The sequence below is a fragment of the Anomaloglossus baeobatrachus genome, chromosome 1 (genome assembly GCF_048569485.1).
Source record: "Anomaloglossus baeobatrachus isolate aAnoBae1 chromosome 1, aAnoBae1.hap1, whole genome shotgun sequence".
In the NCBI taxonomy this organism is placed as follows: Eukaryota; Metazoa; Chordata; class Amphibia; order Anura; family Aromobatidae; genus Anomaloglossus; species Anomaloglossus baeobatrachus.
This window is the reverse complement of record NC_134353.1, coordinates 328392622-328410296: the sequence shown is the minus strand read 5'-3', so window position 1 is coordinate 328410296 and position 17675 is coordinate 328392622. Positions and strand designations below refer to the sequence as shown.

At 45.6% G+C, this 17675-nt stretch overlaps 1 protein-coding gene across 9 annotated transcripts in view; it reads right to left on the bottom strand.

Annotated features, from left to right (window-relative positions):
• Window positions 1–17675, bottom strand: part of WDFY3 (WD repeat and FYVE domain containing 3) — a 388800-nt gene that overhangs the window by 254628 nt on the left and 116497 nt on the right. For 7 of the 9 annotated variants that reach the window (XM_075351922.1, XM_075351959.1, XM_075351945.1 and 4 more), the window contains one exon: window positions 8906–9017. The exons of the other annotated variants lie outside the window; for them this stretch is intronic. The gene's annotated coding sequence lies outside the window, so the exon portion shown is untranslated. The remainder of the gene's footprint in view (window positions 1–8905; window positions 9018–17675) is intronic. 9 annotated transcript variants of the gene reach the window in all.

The following is a 17675-nucleotide window of genomic DNA, read 5'->3' as shown; positions in this document are numbered from 1 at the left end:
CAACGGATCCGGTTTTTTGAACTGAGCATGCTCAGTATCACAACGGATTTCTCAAAAAATGGAAGGAACGCATGGAAAAAACTGATGCAACGGATCTGTAGCATCAGTTTTTAGCTGGATGGTGCCTGACCGCGAAAACCAGATGTGTGAAACGAGCCTAAGAAATATTTTCTCCTTGAACTCTGCATATTGTTACAGTAGATTTGTGGGAGAAGAAAAATAATGACTTCACAAAAATGGCAACTATAATGGTTTGTGTGTCTGGACAGGAATCAGCAGCAGAGTTTTCGGCTGGCTTCTCTAGACCGGATACAGAAGAGAAGCCATTCACTTCCTAAACTATTTGTATCTGGCTTTGCTGAAGAGGATAACCTAGCATCACTTACACATTACAGCCCTCGTCTGCCGGGTACTGTCACCGAATATGCTTGCTGCATGAAATGCAATAGTCACTAATATGATGAATATATACACAACAGCTGACTGCGACTTCCTCTAAGAACTCAGCTAAGGATTCTGTGCGAGGCAGCGCCATTCCACCCGCCCAAACACATACTTGTGTCAGGTCAGAGCCCACACTGTGGCTTCCTTGGCGCATTTTTGTGCCAGCAATTTGATATAACAGCTGAAGTCATCTCCAGTGCCATAGCAATGATTGCTGAACGCCGACAGCCTCCGCCAGACAAAAGCAGACGTTTAGAACATTAGAAAAAACCTTAAAAAGGAGCATATCATCCCTAAAATACATATTAAACTAGCTGTACGGTGATAAGGGGGGATTAGCCCCTAAAAATCAAGCTAGCACTGTACATTTTAGTGGTAGTGATTGGGAAAATTTGTTTTCATTCAAACTAATGCACCCTCGGCTCCCTCAAATAGCCTTAGGCCTAAGCCACACGGCATGAAAATCGGAGCGAGTGGAGTGCGATAAAACATCTCATTCCACTCGGACCAATATTAGCCTGTGTGTCAGCACCCGTGAGCGATTATTTTCTCAGCCCTAATCGGACCGAGAAAACAGTCACAGCATGCTGCGAGTGTAATGCGATTCTTGTTTCTCTCGCACCCATTCAAGTCTATGGGGCGAGAGAAAAATCGTACTGCACTCGCATTACACCGGTGTACTGCCAGTGCAGGGAGAGAATGGCAATATCCGGCAACAGAGGAGAGAGTGAGATAAATCCCTCCCTCCCCTCCTCAGTGCCGGCCCTCCCCTCCTCAGTGCCGGCCCGCCTCCCGCAGCTGAGGTCCGATCGCATGATCGGACCTCAGTCGCAGTGACACTCTTATGATACTCGGCTCCCGCTGTGCTGCCAGCGTGAGCAGAGTGTCATGTGAGGATCGCAGTAGTCCCCGTGTGGCTCCGGCCTTAAGGAGGTTTTCCCCTCTGCTTATTGACAAGTGGGCGCTGCCTGAACTCAACCTATGGATCTGCATGTGCACACTAACACTGCCAGAGCCCATCCGCGTGCACACAGTGTGGACAAGCACACAGTATGGCTAGGTTCGCACACTGCGTCTTTTTGACACTGCATTTTTGTGCGTTTTTGGCCGCTAAAAACGCACAAAAACGCACGTGCACCGAAAAAACGCGTAAAAAAACGCATGTGTTTTTACCGCGATTTGGTGCGTTTTTGGCTGCATTTTTCTGCGTTTTTGATCTCTGCGTTTTGCTGCGTTTTTCCAATGCATTGCATGGGGGGAAAACGCAGAAAAACGCAGGAAAGAATTGACATGTCCATTTTTTTTTTCAAGCTCAAAAATGCAGCTTAAAAAAAACAGTTGTGTGCGGACAGCAAAAATGAAAACTCAGACTTTGCTGGGGAAGCAAAGTCATGCAGTTTTGAGGCCAAAAACGCACCCGAAAAACGCGAAAACACGCAGCGAAAAACGCACTGTGCGCACATAGCCTATGGGTGAGCTCATTCTCCTCCTCTCTGAAGCCGCTTGTTTCATACCCTCCAACATGTATCAGACGAGAGAGGAGCCAGGGAAGAGAATGGCCAGTCCACACTGTGTACACACCAGCACTGATATAGTGTGAGCACAGCTGGGATCAAGCAGTGTCAGTGCGCACACACAAATCCGCATCCTGAGTGCAGGCAATGATCATTTTGGGCAAACGAGTGCTGTCAATCAGAAAAGGGGCAAGTATAGCTTCAACACACAGTACCTACCAAAACAAGAAACTCGGATTCACATGGAATCCAAACAAACAAAAACTATGTTCATGTATACAAAGATACAGGAAAAAAAACAAAAATGAGGATAATGGGAACAGAACAGTGTTCGAAAAAGTGAGGCTCATCTTACGACTCCGGTAAATGGCATATAGCCCAATACGGAATAGTGAATAAGATAGACAGTGAGCCCAATGTCCGTGTAGGGGTTCTTTCTCAAGCGAGAACACCAGGAGAGTAAATTATTTGTGGAGAATGAAAAAAACACCTCAAAAGGCCCCGTCACCTCTACATAAGGAAATAATCAAGCTGGATGACCATATGAAATTGGAAGCATATCGAGCTACAGGATTGCTCCTTGGAAATCTATGAGGAAGTATTTTGGTGCAATATGGTTTGGTGTATGAGCATACTGTTGGCACATTCTATTTCACAGTATATGCCAACAATTGCATATTTATGGATGGTACAAAACTGACCCCAGATGGTGGATATTGATATAAGCTTCTGTCCCCCTATACACTATTAATACAAAACAATCACTGATATCGGGGAGACCAGCCAGAGAAAACACTGCCGGCAGCCAGCGAGGGCGCTCAATACAGTGAAATCCTAGGTACATTGCCCACTGGGAAATATGCAAATCAAAAAGGTCCGTGGAGCCTCTGTTAGGAGTCTCGACACAGAAACCAGCCAGTGTTTTCTCTGGCTGGTCTCCACGAAATCAGTGATTGGTATTGTTGGTCTACTAGGCATTGCTCCCACCTGGCCAGAATCCTACTCCCCACTGATGAGGGGCAATACCCCGAAACAGCTGTCTGTGGATGGATACCTGGCCTTGGTATTTCCCTTGTCATATCTTTAAACTTGTCAAAAAGTTGGATATTGACTAAAAGTGCCACTTCATATGGTGGTTATGGTGGTCTCCTAAAAAGAGCCACTCCTTGGCTGGGTCCTTCCCAGAGGGATATCTGGCTGGTTTCTGTGTCGAGACTCCTAACAGAAGCTCCACGGACTTTTTTGATTTGCCTATACACTATTAAACATACACTTGGCCAAATCAAGCATGCATGCTTATTAAAGGGTCAGGGTATAAAGTCACTGGAGAAATCTTCTGTCCTCTTAGGCTATGTTCACATCACGTGCTACCCTCAGTGGCTCCATCAAGGCCCATATCTGAAGCTCTGGAAAATGTAATCCGGGTGTATGCGCAGATGAGTTCATTGACCAATGATACAGATAGGGTCACTTTGTGACATCATTTTCGGTTGTACATGCCTATATAAGGTGGGCTCCAAGATGTAGTCAACCACGTATTGAAGCTGCCAAAAATAAGCCGATAAAGCTGAAAATTATGTCTGACAGGGCACAGAGTGTCTCTGTCTGCATCAGTACAGTCAATGACCCCAACTGCGCATATGCCTGTATTACATTTTCCTGGGCTTCAGACATAAGCCCTGATGTAGCCACTGACGTGAGGGTAAAACGCATTATGCCTTATGTATTTTAGTGAACACTTACCAATGGATGGGACTCACACATAAATACCTATGAACATATCTCATGTCTATAGATGAGGTGCCCAACACCATCACCCGCAGCTGCCATGGCCCTGTTTATCATCAGTCTGTCATGACCGTGGCATCCATCATGAAACAGAGTGTGAACATTCTACATTAAATCTGTTAGTAAAGCCCCATTCATTCACATAACTGTGTTACGGTCCAAACACAGATGGCGATGCACAGAGTGGGCGCGGGTATCTCCACCTAAACTTGACAGTCTTCTTTATGCCCATGAGATTGTAGAGTTTGGGTCATGAGTCTTGCAGCCGGTCCGGACAACATAATTAGGGATGATCGAATACCTCAAATATTCGGCTTCGCGAATATTTGCCGAACAGGTCGCTGCCATTCGACTATTCGCGAATATTCAATGCGTAATATAAGTTTATGGGATACCCGAACAACAACTATTCGGAACTATTCGGGCTTCCCATAGACTTACATTGTGCATCGAATATTCGCATAGCGGCAACATATTCGTCGGATATTCGCGAAGCCGAATATTTGAGGATTCGATCATCCCTAATCATAATCCATGTTCAGACAGTGATACTCTGGATGTGTGACTGCGGCATTAAAGGGGTAGTTCACCCATTTTTTTTTTATTTTCTGTCGAAGTTCTACTTACAATTCTAGGTATTTTCTCCATTGGCTTGTATTTCCATTTCTGGCACTGAGCGGCGCTATGCTGCACGCTCAGTGCCTGTCACATGACCCCCTGGAGCTGTGGCCGCCGGCATCCTCTGACGTCCCGGCATTTCCGGGCTCTCAAACAAGACGGGTACGTCACAGGATGCCGGCGCCACTCAGATTGAGTGACAGGGCTGTGGGCGGTGACTACCGCACGTCACAGCTCAGCATCGAGGGGAGGATCCGGAGGACGTCTGTGTGGAGCCGGCGTCCTGCAGATGGTGACGGCACGGGGCACCAGTGTGCAGTGCAGGGGGGGGGGGGTCTTCAGCTGAATCCCCCCCTGCACGTAAGTATGTGATCACACTGTCCACCCGCCCGCTCTGCTGCGATGTCAGGAGAGCGGCCGGTGTCGGGCAGTGTGATCGTGTGCTCCTCCCAGCAGCAAGACACTGACAGGCATGTCACCGCTGTGCTCTGCCATCTGTCCTGCTGCATGGGACCAACTGTCTGCACTCTGTCACCTGCACCACAAGTCACAGAGTGGAGACAGTTGGTGACAGAGCACCTCTGCCCCCCCCCTCTTCTTTCCCCGCTCTCTTCTCTCACCCTCTCTCTCTTCTCCCCCCCCTCCCTCCCTCTCCCTCTCTTCTCCCCTCCGCTCGCTCTCTTCTCCCCCCCGCTCGCTCTCTTCCCCCCCGCTCGCTCTCTTCCCCCCCGCTCGCTCTCTTCTCCCCCCCGCTCGCTCTCTTCTCCCCCCCTCCCTCGCCCCCCCCTCCCTCTCTTCTCCCCCCCGCTCGCTCTCTTCTCCCCCCGCTCGCTCTCTTCTCACCCCCCTCTCTCTTCTACCCCCCCTCTCTCTTCTACCCCCCCTCTCTCTTCTACCGCCCTCTCTCTCTTCTACCGCCCTCTCTCTCTTCTACCGCCCTCTCTCTTCTACCCCCCTCTCTCTTCTACCCCCCTCTCTCTCTTCTCCCCCCCTCTCTCTCTTCTCCCCCCCTCTCTCTCTTCTCCCCCCCCTCTCTTCTCTCCCACCCTCTCTCTCTTCTCCCCCGTTCGCTCTCTTCTCCCCCCCGCTCGCTCTCTTCTCCCCCCCGCTCGCTCTCTTTTCCTCGCTCTCTCCTGGCATGGTTAGTACAGAAATCTCTCCATCGTGGAGGGGTGAGAGGGAGTAATAAACATGGAGTCCCTACTGTGTCTGTGTATTTATTTCTAATAAAGTATTTTTCTCTGTGTGATGTCTTTTGTTTTTTTTTAAACCCTTTGTTGGAGATTCTTAATGGCCAGGTTAAACTTGGCCTGACATTAAGAATCTCGGGCTTTATACCAGCTGGTAAAACATAGCTGGTATTAACCCCTTATTACCCAGCGTGACACCTGCCACCAGGGCCACTGGAAGAGTTGGATACAGCACCTGAAGATGGCGCTTCTATGAAAGCGCCATTTTCTGGGGCAGCTGTGGACTGCAATTCGCAGTGGGGGGCCCAGAAAGTTTGGGCACCCTGCACTGTGGATTCCAATCCCCAGCTGCCTAGTTGTACCTGGCTGGACTCAAAAATTTGGTGACGCCCACATCATTTTTTTTTTCTTTTTTTTAATTATTTCATGAAATTCATGAAAAAAAAGGGCTTCTCTATATTTTTGGTTCCCAGCCGGGTACAACTAGGCAGCTGGGGGTTGGGGGCAGCCCGTAGCTGCCTGCTGTACCTGGCTAGCATACAAAAATATGGCGAAGCCCACGTCATTTTCTTAAAAACGTTTTCAGGGAAAAACCTTTATAAAAAAAAAAAAAAAAAAATGCTTCCCTGCATTTCTATTGCCAGTGAAAGTAACACCAAGCAGCGGGGGCTAGCAGCCAGTAGCTGCTTTGGTTACCCTTAGCAATAGAAAATGCAGCGGGAGCCCACAAACAATGTGATTTTTTTGTTTTTTTATTTTTAATGAATTTTTTTTAAAAAAAATCGGCATGGGCTTCGCCCATCGAGCACCAGAGCATTTTACTGCTCAATTCATCCCAAGTAATCAGATGACTCCAGTGTCGGCCGATTACTTGTTCTGTGTCCCCCTGCATCCATCGCAGCGTGTACGGGCTGTGAGGTCAGCGGAGTGGAGACAGTGACATGCTCTGCTCTGACACATAGTGTGCTGCATGTCAATATCTTTCTCCACTCTGGCACTTGTTGTGCAGGTGACTGGATGCTACATGTCACTAACTGTCTCCACTATGGGACTTGTTGTGCAGGTGAGAGTGTATACAGTTGGTACTATGCAGCAGAAATCACAGAGTGGGGCAGTTAGTGACATGTATCATCCGGTCACCTGCACAACAAGTCCCAGAGTGGAGACAGTGACATGCTCTGCTCTGACACATAGTGTGCTGCATGTCACTATCTTTCACCACTCTGGGACTTGTTGTGCAGGTGACTGGATGCTACATGTCACTAACTGTCTCCACTATGGGACTTGTTGTTCAGGTGAGAGTGTATACAGTTGGAACAATGCAGCAGAAGTCACAGAGTGGAGCAAGTTAGTGACATGTATCATCCGGTCACCTGCACAACAAGTCCCAGAGTGGATACAGTGACATGCAGCACACTATGTGTCAGAGCAGAGCATGTCACCAACTTGCTCTGCTCTGTCACCTGCGGTGCTGCATGTCACGTTTTTGCCACGATTTGGTGCCTTTTTTGCTGCGTTTTTGCTCACTGCGTTTTTAATCAGTGCACAATGCCATTAAAGATTGTTGATGAAAAAAATAAAAAAGGTCTGATGTCATTTCCTTATTCAAAATGTTCATTGTATGCAGGAGAGCAGACAGCAGCTGCAGAACTACAAGGCTCAGCATCCTCCATTCACTAGTGTATGCAGGAGAGCAGACAGCAGCTGCAGAACTACAAGGCTCAGCATCCTCCATCCAGGACTGTATGCAGTTTTTTACCCAAAAAGAAAAAAAAAATGACATGGGCTTCGCCATATTTTTGTATGCTAGCCGGGTACAGCAGGCAGGTACGGGCTGCCCCCAACCCCCAGCTGCCTATTTGTACCCGGCTGGGAACCAAAAATATAGAGAAGCCCTTTTTTTTTTTTTTTAATTATTTCATGAATTTCATGAAATAATTTAAAAAAAAAATGACGTAAGCTTCGCCTAATTTTAGTGTCCAGCCGGGTACAACTAGGCAGCTGGGGATTGGAATCCACAGTGAAGGGTGCCCAAGCTTTCTGGGCACCCCCACTGCGAATTGCAGTCCGCAGCCACCCCGGAAAATGGCGCTTTCATAGAAGCGCTACCTTCTGGCGCTGTATCCAACTCTTCCAGCTGCCCTGATGCCGGGTGGCTAGCTGGGTAATAATGGAGTTAGGGCTAGCTGTATATTATCAGCTAGCCCTAAGCCCAAAATTCATGGTGTCACGCCAATATTAGACATGGCCACCATGAATTTCTAGTAATGATAAAAAAAAAACACAACACACAGAAAAATATTTTTATTAGAAATAAAACACAACACAATTAGTGACTCCATCTTTATTGAAATAAAGAACCCCCCCTCCGCAGTAATCCTGGGTTAGGGTCCCGCGCCGTCCAATCAGGATCCAATATCATCTGATCGGTTTGCTGGAAGGCAAAGCGATCAGATGATGTGTCAGGTTAAACTACGTGAATCACATGACACATCAGCTGATTGTATAAAAGCCGATTATACAATCAGCTGAAGCATCAGTGCAAAAAAAAATAAATAAATAAATACTCACGTCTGTGCTGATTACCGGTAGCTCCTGCAGCGGAGTCTGATCCTGGCCCATCACTGCAGGAGCGGCCGGTAATCAGCTGATGAAGTCTCCTGACGGCAAGATCAGCTGATAGCCGGCCGGGCGCGAAAAAGCCGGCGACACCACGAGAATCGATCAGCTGATGCGTCAGGTGACTGCATCAGGTGATCCACCGCCAGGTCCTGCAAGCTTCGTGCGTGCCCCGGGGAGACTGCACACAGCCGAAGCGGCGGGACCGAGACAGGGGCTGGAAGCAGGCATGGCACCGGGACCCTGCAGACAGGTGAGTATGACATACACACACACATACACACACTCACACACACACTGTATATACACGCACACATACACTGTATATACGCGCACACACACTTTCTTCCCCTGGCTGTGTAGAGCTGCTGCTGTCTCTGTATGATTGATCTCAGTGCACATCCACTGGGAAGAGGCAGGGTGGGAGCAGAGTGGGTGTATTAGACACAATGGGTGTGTTAGATAAGCTAGACACCGCCCTAGAGCCACAAAGAATTCTGGGACTTGTAGGAACTGAACACAGGAAGTCAGAGGAGAGATTAACCCCATCAGAGCTGGAGCCAGCAATGACCGTGTGCTGCTAGTGCACAATAAAAGGTAATTTTGCTGAAAAAACATAATAGATGTGTTGAGGGGCACACATTAGCAAGATTTATCAGAAAAAAAAAAATCAGTTTTGGTAACTGGACAACTTCTTTAAGTAATCCTCCAGGTCGTAAAAATATATTATACCTTTTATTTCTTCTCATCAAAGCTATAGATGGCAGTGGTCCTACTTCTTACTGCTAAACTTGCTTTCCGGTCTACTTCCCATAGAACGTAAAAGACATCAGAGAAAAGGTTTCTGGGGGAAAAAAAAAACCAAAAAAACATTTAGATCCACTATAACAGCATGACACACAATCAGCCATCTAAAAAAAAACCCCAGAAAAATAGATAAAGCAGTCTTACACTGGGATCCTTCTAAAAAAAAAAAAGACATTCACTCAGCGTGGGAGGTGGGAATTGCCAAAACAGAGGAACAATATATTTTTTCTTTTTCGCTGTCGTGTAGGTGTGTGTGAATGTGTTCACATTCTGTTTGGATGAACATCGCAGGATACAATCATTTAATTATCTGGTACAAATCAATAACATGACATCATGACAGACCGGTCCAGATAGTCAGGTTTCCTAGGAGCGCGGCTACATGAACTATGGCGGACAGAATAAAAGCTAATAAGTAATCTGCAGAATGGCTGCACCTCGCGGCATTAACAGCCAGCCACTGCCAAACACACTTCAGTCTCAAGTCATCCTTGGGTTTTAAACCTCAAGACAAAGTCAAATAGTTTGAGGCAATGAACCAAGTTAATACGAGGAAATCAATGTAAGTGAAGCGGCAGCCATTGTACTTCCGGGATTTCATAGACTAATTTTACCAAATGATGAATGTTGGCTGTAGTGCTGGTAATGATGGTGCGTTTTTCTTAATGTGTTTTTTTAAAAGAGAAACAAAATATGATTATAGGATAATTGATAGCTAGAATAGATAGTAAAAAAAAGATAGAAAGAACATATAATATAGATAGAAAAAAAGAACATATACAATAGATAAAGAACAGATAGAAAGAAATAACAGAATAGCTTGTTAGAGGGATAGCTTTATGGGTAAAAAAAAAAAAGAAAAAAAAAAAAAAAAAAAGAAGACGACGTGTGATCCCCCTCCCATTTTTCATATCCAGCACAGGAACAGCAGCAGCTCCAGGCTGCACCCCTCAGCCTCAGCTGCCTGCTGTACCATGGCTTGTTTTAAATTACCGTACTTTATTAAAAAAGAAAAACACACAACATGGGGTCCCCCCATTTTTTTTTTTTTTTAAAACCAGCCAATGTACTGCAGACAACTGGTGTCTGATATTATTAGGGTGGGAAGGGCCATCGTTATTTGGCCCCTTCCAGTCTAACAATAGCAGCCCACAGCTGCCTCAGAAGTGGCGCATCCATAAGATGCACCAATTCTGGCACTGGACCCAGCTCTTCCCATTGACGGGGTGTGGTAGCAATCATGAAAATTAGGAGTTAATGGCAGCCCACAGCTGCCACTAAGTCTTAGATTAGTGATGGCAGTCGTCTGAGAATCAGTCCCATAACTAATCTGTAAGTGAAAGTAATAAACACAAACCTCACAAAAATCCTTTATTGGAATAAAATACAAAAAGCGTTCTCTTTCACCACTTTATTAACCCACAAACACCACGGTAGGTCCGAAGGAATCCACACTAGGTCTCACGGCAATTCAGCTCTGCTATATACCTGTCCTTTCAAAGTGAGCGTTGTAGTGCATGACTGCCTGCTGTGAGTGCAGACAAAGTCACGCGATCAGAATTAACTCGGGTGAACCCCTGACGTCACAAGTGCGGGCCCCACAGTACGGGGTGTGTCGCGGCAGTGAAGTCACGTGTTCACCCGCGTTTATTCTGAGTAACATGCCCGTGGGTGGGGGTTAGAGAGAGAGAGAGAGAGACACCCTCCACGCAGCAAGTGAAGTGAGCCACGCAATACCGGTGATGTCACTCGGGGGATTTGTGTTCATAGTGAGAGAGTCCATGTGTCCAGGAGTCCGCGACCGAATTAAGCCGCAGGTGGAAGATTCACCTGAGTGACATCACTACTGATAGCGTGGCTCACTTCAGTCGCAGCCTGATCCTCACAGTGGACAGTCTTGTTCTATGGCGCTCGCTGTGAGCATCAGATGTAGCTTTGTGGGACCTCGTGTGGTTTACATTGGACCTGAAGGGGCGTATGGGGGATTAATAAAGTAGTGAAGAGGATGCTTTATTGTCTTTTATTTCATATAAAGGATTTTTTGTGTGTTTGTGTTTATTTACTTTCACTTACAGATTAGTGATGAGGGGGGTGTCTCAGACACCTGCCATGACTAATCCAGGTCTAAATGGCACCTATGAACCATTAACTCCTTATTACCTAGATTATCACTGAACCAGGGTAATCGGGATGAGCTGGGTAAAGTGCCGGGACTGTCGCATCTAATGGATGCGGCAATTCCGGAAAGCTGCTGGCTGATATTTTTAGGCTGGGGAGAGCCTAATAACCATAGGCCTCCCCAGTCTGAGAATACCAGCCCCCAGCTGTGGGGCTTTATCTTGGCTAGGTATCAAAATTGGGGGAACTGTATGCCAGTGTTTTTTATTTATTCATTTATTTTACTGTACATTATAGAGCCGCCCACGGCAGCTGTGATTGGTTGCAGTCACACAGCTGTCACTCAGTGTGGGGGGGTGTTTGACTGCAACCAATCACAGGCGCCGGTGGGCAGGGGAAGCAGCCTAATGAGCGGCAGCAGTGAATATGTATGACCCTAATGAACAGCCCCAAAAGAAGAATGAGAGGCCGTGGGAGCAGTGTGACAGACATGCCGCGCCAGTGATTGGGGAGTATAAAACAGAGAGAGATAGAGAGATAGAGAGATGGAGAGATAGAGATAGAGAATGAATTTATCCTGGAACAATATATATATATTAGTTCCAGGATAAGTATATACAGCGTCTGGAAGCAGTGAATTTAAAATTAAATAAATAAATAAATAAATAAAATCACCCTCTCCTGATTTCTTAGACTTTGAGACTGGTGTATTTCCTTTGATATTAAAATGAGAATGTTATACCAGAATTATACAGCCATTCTGACATGGATTTTCAAACAGTAAACCTTTAAAAAATGACCATATATATTGATTTTTAATGTAAGTATAGCATGGTCAACAGTTCTAAGAAATCTACGGTATTTAATAATGTATACAGTGTGCATTCCACAAGAGTGAATGTTACACGCAGTACAATAATTGTTCTCCATAGATGAATTTAGAGAAGTGAAAAGCGAGCCATCATTGCTAAACAGTATTGTACTAAATATGTATTTTTCTTTTATTTCTACAGACCTGCAGTATAGCAGAGCAATGGAGTCTTGTCAAGAACTTAAGTATTTAAAAATTCACAGCCCTAGGCTAAGCTCTTCCTCTTTTAGATTTCACCAGTTTTATTACGGCCCCAATAGATTTTAGAACGACGGAAACACAACTGTAGAACCTAGCGTGAATACAGAAAGCTATCAAAACGCATGAATGGTTTACATACCAAACAAGTGCGCCAAAAATAAGATAGAAAATAGTTACCTAACCCAATGTCTCATTCAGGCCATCGCTATCAGATATTAAAGATATTGTCCTGCGCCTGTATTACCTGAATATTCTGTGCAGGTAGGATGGTTCTGTTGTGTGTAAAGCACATTGCTTTTTTATAGTTCTATTATATGGTTTGCTAGTGCAGTAATTGGACTGTAACCACTTTCATCAACTCCACAATGCAATGAGACCCACTGTCTAAGGGGTACTTTACACACTACGACATCGCAAGCCGATGCTTGCGATGCCGAGCGCGATAGTCCCCGCCCCCGTCGCACATACGATATTGTGTTATAGCTGCCGTAGCGAACATTATTGCTACGGCAGCTTCACATGCACTTACCTGCCCTGCGACATCGCTCTGGCCGGCGAACCGCCTCCTTACTAAGGGGGCGGGTCGTGCGGTGTCACAGCGACGTCACACGGCAGGCGGCCAATAGAAGAGGAGGGGCGGAGATGAGCGGGACGTAAACATCCCGCCAACCTCCTTTCTTCCGCATAGCCGGCGTGGGCCGCAGGACGCAGGTACGAGATGTTCCTCGCTCCTGCGGCTTCACACACAGCGATGTGTGCTGCCGCAGGAACGAGAAACAACATCGTAACACCGGTCCTTCCGAAATTATGGAAATGACCGACGCTACACCGGTGATACGATTTCGCCGCTTTTGCGCTCGTTAATCGTATCCAAAACGATTTACACACTCCGATATCGACGCCGGATGTGCGTCACTTTCGATTTGACCCCACCGACATCGCAGCTGCGATGTCGTAGTGTGCAAAGTACCCCTGACTCTCATCTCACATAATTACGGTAGCTCCACCTTCATAAAACTGGAATTTCTTCCCTTTTATGTAAAAGAAAAAATAATAAACTGTGCCTTAGGCCCGTTTCACACATCCGGCATTTCGCCGGATTCGGCACGCATGCAGTACAGTACATTTATTTACAGTGGAAGCGTGACACCATGCGGTTGTGTGCGTCATACACAACCGCATGTGTCCACATGGTGTCGCGCTTCCACTGTAAATGTATGTACTGTACTGCATGCGTGCCGAATTCGGCGAAATGCCGGATGTGTGAAACAGGCCTTATAAAAGAAGGATGTTGGGATGTCCTCTACCGAATGTAAGCAATCCACCAAACATGGATTCAGAGCTTTGGTTCTTCTTTCACCCAGGGGTGATTTCCCATTTCTTCCTCCCCTTTTTCATTTTTCTCTCAATATAGCCATATGACGGCTTGTTTTTTTTGTGGGACGAGTTGTACTTTTAAAAGACACCATTTATTCGGCCCCATATTGTACTGGGAAACAAGAAAAAAAAAAATTCCAAGAGTGCTGAAATTGCAAAAAAGTGAAACTCCAAAAGTGTTTAGTTTTTTTGTTTTTTTTTTAATTTACCATGTTCAATATTTGATAAAATTGACATGTCAGTATGATTCCCCAGGTCAGTACGAGTTCATAGACACCAAACATATATAGTTTTACTTTTATCTAAGTGGTCACATTTTTTTTTTTTTTAGAAAATCAAAAATAGAGAACTGATCTTTTGTCACCATTTTCCGAGAAATGTAGCGTTCTCATTTTTCGGGGTCTGGGGTTCAGTGATGGTTTATTTTTTGCGTCTTGAGATGACATTTTTTAATTATACTATTTTTGGGAAGATGTACTTTATCGCCTGTTATTACATTTTAATGCGATGTTGCAGCGATCCAATAAAAAAAAAATCGTAATTCTGGCGTTTTGATTTTTTTTATTCAGATTCATTGTTTATATTTATATTTTATATAGAACGGGCATTTCTGAAAGCAGCGATACCAAATATGTGGGGTTTTTGTTATTAATTATTATGGTTTTATTTTTAAAAACTTATTTTTTTTCCCAATTTCTTTTATTGATTTTATTAGTCCTCTTAGGGGACTTGAAGCCTGCACTGTTCGATCGATTCTGCTACATCCTTTTGAACAGCAGAAATGCTCATGATCTATGGATGCTGGAGCTCTGTCGGGATTCACTGGAACTCCGTCATGATAGCGACAGGGCTCATCAGCTGAGCCCCGGCTGTCATGACAACCCAACGACTCACCATGATCGCCGATGGTGGCGGGGAATAACGCAGTCCCCAGTGACGAGAGTTAGATCAAGCAGTCTGAGTTTGACAGTGCAATCTAACGAGTTAACAGTCTCCAATCCTCCCATGCCTGTGTAGCGCCCCTGAACCTTTCAGGGCACTACAAGGTACTGATTCCTCCCCAGAGATGCAGGACCAACCCCCACAGACTCGTGACAGACTAGAATAGTACCAAATGGATGGCCACCCAGGGGTGGAGCCAATCCAGTCTACTAGACAACGACCAGGTGGGAGGGGGGAGACAGTCAGAGTGTGAGTCGGTTAGAGTGAGGAAATGGATGCAACTGCTTGGACTCAGGAGTGTGACGGTGACCTGAGGGCTCAGGTGTTTTGTTGCCGGAGGGATACGGCGAAGTACTCCCGGAACCATAGCACCCACGGGGCACAGAGCCCTAGGTCAGGCAAACGCTCCAGGCAGACCTGATAAAAATGTGCACAGTGAGGAGACCATCAAGGACCTCACTGACCCTAGAAGTCCGGGGGCACCAGCAGTAACAGGAGAACCAGGGACCGGCACAGAATACCGACCCTACAGTGTTCACACTGCCCGCCGTACGAACCAGAAACTGAGCGACAAACAGAAGGGGACCCAAAGACGCTCCAAGCCACGGGGACCCACCAACTTGAGAAAGGTGCAGGGGAAAGAAGCCACCAGGTCATCCACTCGGCACTGGGACTAAAAGGGACCAGAGGTGAATACCAGCCATCCTCCGGGTATCAGTTACCATCTACTGTGAGTAAAGAGAACCAGTTACACAGCAACCCCTTGTGTAGCCTCCCTTACTTTCCGCGCCTATCACCTACCCCCCTGGGGCCCCGGCCCTACTTGCGGAGGGACCAACATCCAGGCTGCCATCAACACCAGCCCCAGCGGAGAGCCTGAACAGCGGCGGTTCTATCACCATAGCCACAACCCGCACGTGGCATCACGATATAAACGTTATTGAACACTCCCTTGTATATAATCCCCTTTTAAAGCGACCCCCAGGGTCACGGAAGCGGGCAACGGCCACCCAGTGACACATCCCAATAGTACACTGCCCGGGACAGAGTGCCCCATAGCCCTGGGCGGCACAGCTATTAGCTGCACATGTCAGCTGATCAGATCAGCCGACATGTGCGGGGTATGATGTGGGCTTCGCCCAGGAGCCCACATTAAAAGGCACATACACGATCAATGGGTACATGTACCAATAAGTACGCCATTGGTCATCAAGGGGTTAAATAAAGTGTCCTCTACTGAATGCAAACAATCCACTAAACATGGATTCAGTGCTTTTAAAAGGGAATCTTTCTGAATCTAAAGATCAGCGCAATTCCAGCAATGTATCACTTACTGACTGCTAGCTGTCATTTCAGTAAAATTGTTTTATTCGCTGCAGATCTACCAGTTCTCTAAATGTTGAACTCCATATAACCCCGCACATACCACTGATTGGCATCTTTCGGTGTACATAATCCATACGCAGGAAGATGGTGTGGGGGGGTTATATAAAGCTCAGTATGTCATTTTATTAAAACTGTAGCAAACAGCTCAGTGACATCTCTGGAATCAGGGTCTCTGACCTATATCATGTTGATCTCATATGGGGTACAAATCACCAGGTAACAGATTCCCTTTAACAACTTTTAAGCCAAACCGGATGGTTTAACAGCTAATCTGTCCATTACGAAAGAATTGAAGACATCGTAATCCATTTAAAAGAAACCTCCTATATTAGACCGATAAACCATTTTTTTTTGTGCACGCTTACACCATATCTTCACAACTGAGGCATTGCATTTCTTGTGTATTGCGCTGATAATGTGACTTGTATGCTCACCATGGTCCGCAGCACACACCATGCTACCCCCTTCTCCATCCAATATGTATAGCATACAGCTAGCTCTATACACAACCTCTGCCATAAGTTCTGTTCCTAAACTGCAATATGTAACACAACCCAGTGCGGTCTGTGTATTACAATGAAGATGGAAAAAAAATTCACAGACCTTACAAAATAAAAAATGTTAACGGTCTGAGTTTGATCTGCCTTTTATATGAGAATCATCAACACTTGGATTTTAAAAAATAAAATGTTCACAAAATAGCTCACAAGAACCTTATCCACATTATTTAAAAGCATCAATCAGCATAAAAATAGTGAGTGACATAAGTGGAAAATATCCAAAAAGATTTTACTTCAAATATATAAATTTTTATTTTACTATGGGCAGCAGCATGGGGGCCATATATAACACAGGGGAGCATGTGCCATCAAAAGAGGGGCGCAGACAGATATAATATGCGCCGCTGCCCCAGCCAATCACCGCGGTGCAGTTTCAGCACTACAGTGATGGACAGCGGCAGTGCATATTATATGAGCGGGAGCAGGAGATCTAACGCTGCCTCTCCTGCAGCTTTCACCAGCCCCCAGCAACGCTCCAGAGCTGCCCTGGACATATATATTAAATAAAATACATATATTGGAGACGAGCGAACCCAAAAGGTTCAGTGTGTGTACTGACGGACTTTACAAATGCTTTACGAATGGTGACCACTCGCACGATGATCCCGCACGTGTCTGCTGATTTGACCAGGAAACATGTGGGGCTAATACGTTTTTACAAATGTCCGATCTATCAAAATATAAAATAAATTAATCTGATCGGAACACGGTGTGGTGAGAACAAAAAAAACAACGCCAAAATTACGTTTTTTTGGTCACTTCAAAATTTTTTAAAAAAATGCAATAACAGTTGATCAAAACGTAACATCTATAGAAAATGGTATCATTAAAAACATCACCTCAAGACGCAAAAAATAAGCAGTCATTGAGCCCCGGATCCTGAAAAATACGAACGCTACGGGTCTCAGAAAATGGGGACAAAAGCATTCTTTTTTTTTGGACCAAAGTCTGATTTTTTTTAACCCCTTAGATAAAAGTACAATAACACAAGTTTAGTATCTACAAATTCATACTGACGTGCGGCATCATACTGACACATCAGTATTACCGTATAGTGAACACAGTGAATAAAATATCTAAAACAATCGTGCAATGGTTGACAGAAAAATAAAAAAAAATGTTTCGGCTCAGAAGGGGAGGAAAAAGAAAAGTTGCCCAAGGGTGAAGGGTTAATACTAATTGGCCATTTAAAAAAAAAAACAAAAACAAAAAACAAACCTGTAAAATTGTGGAAAAATAG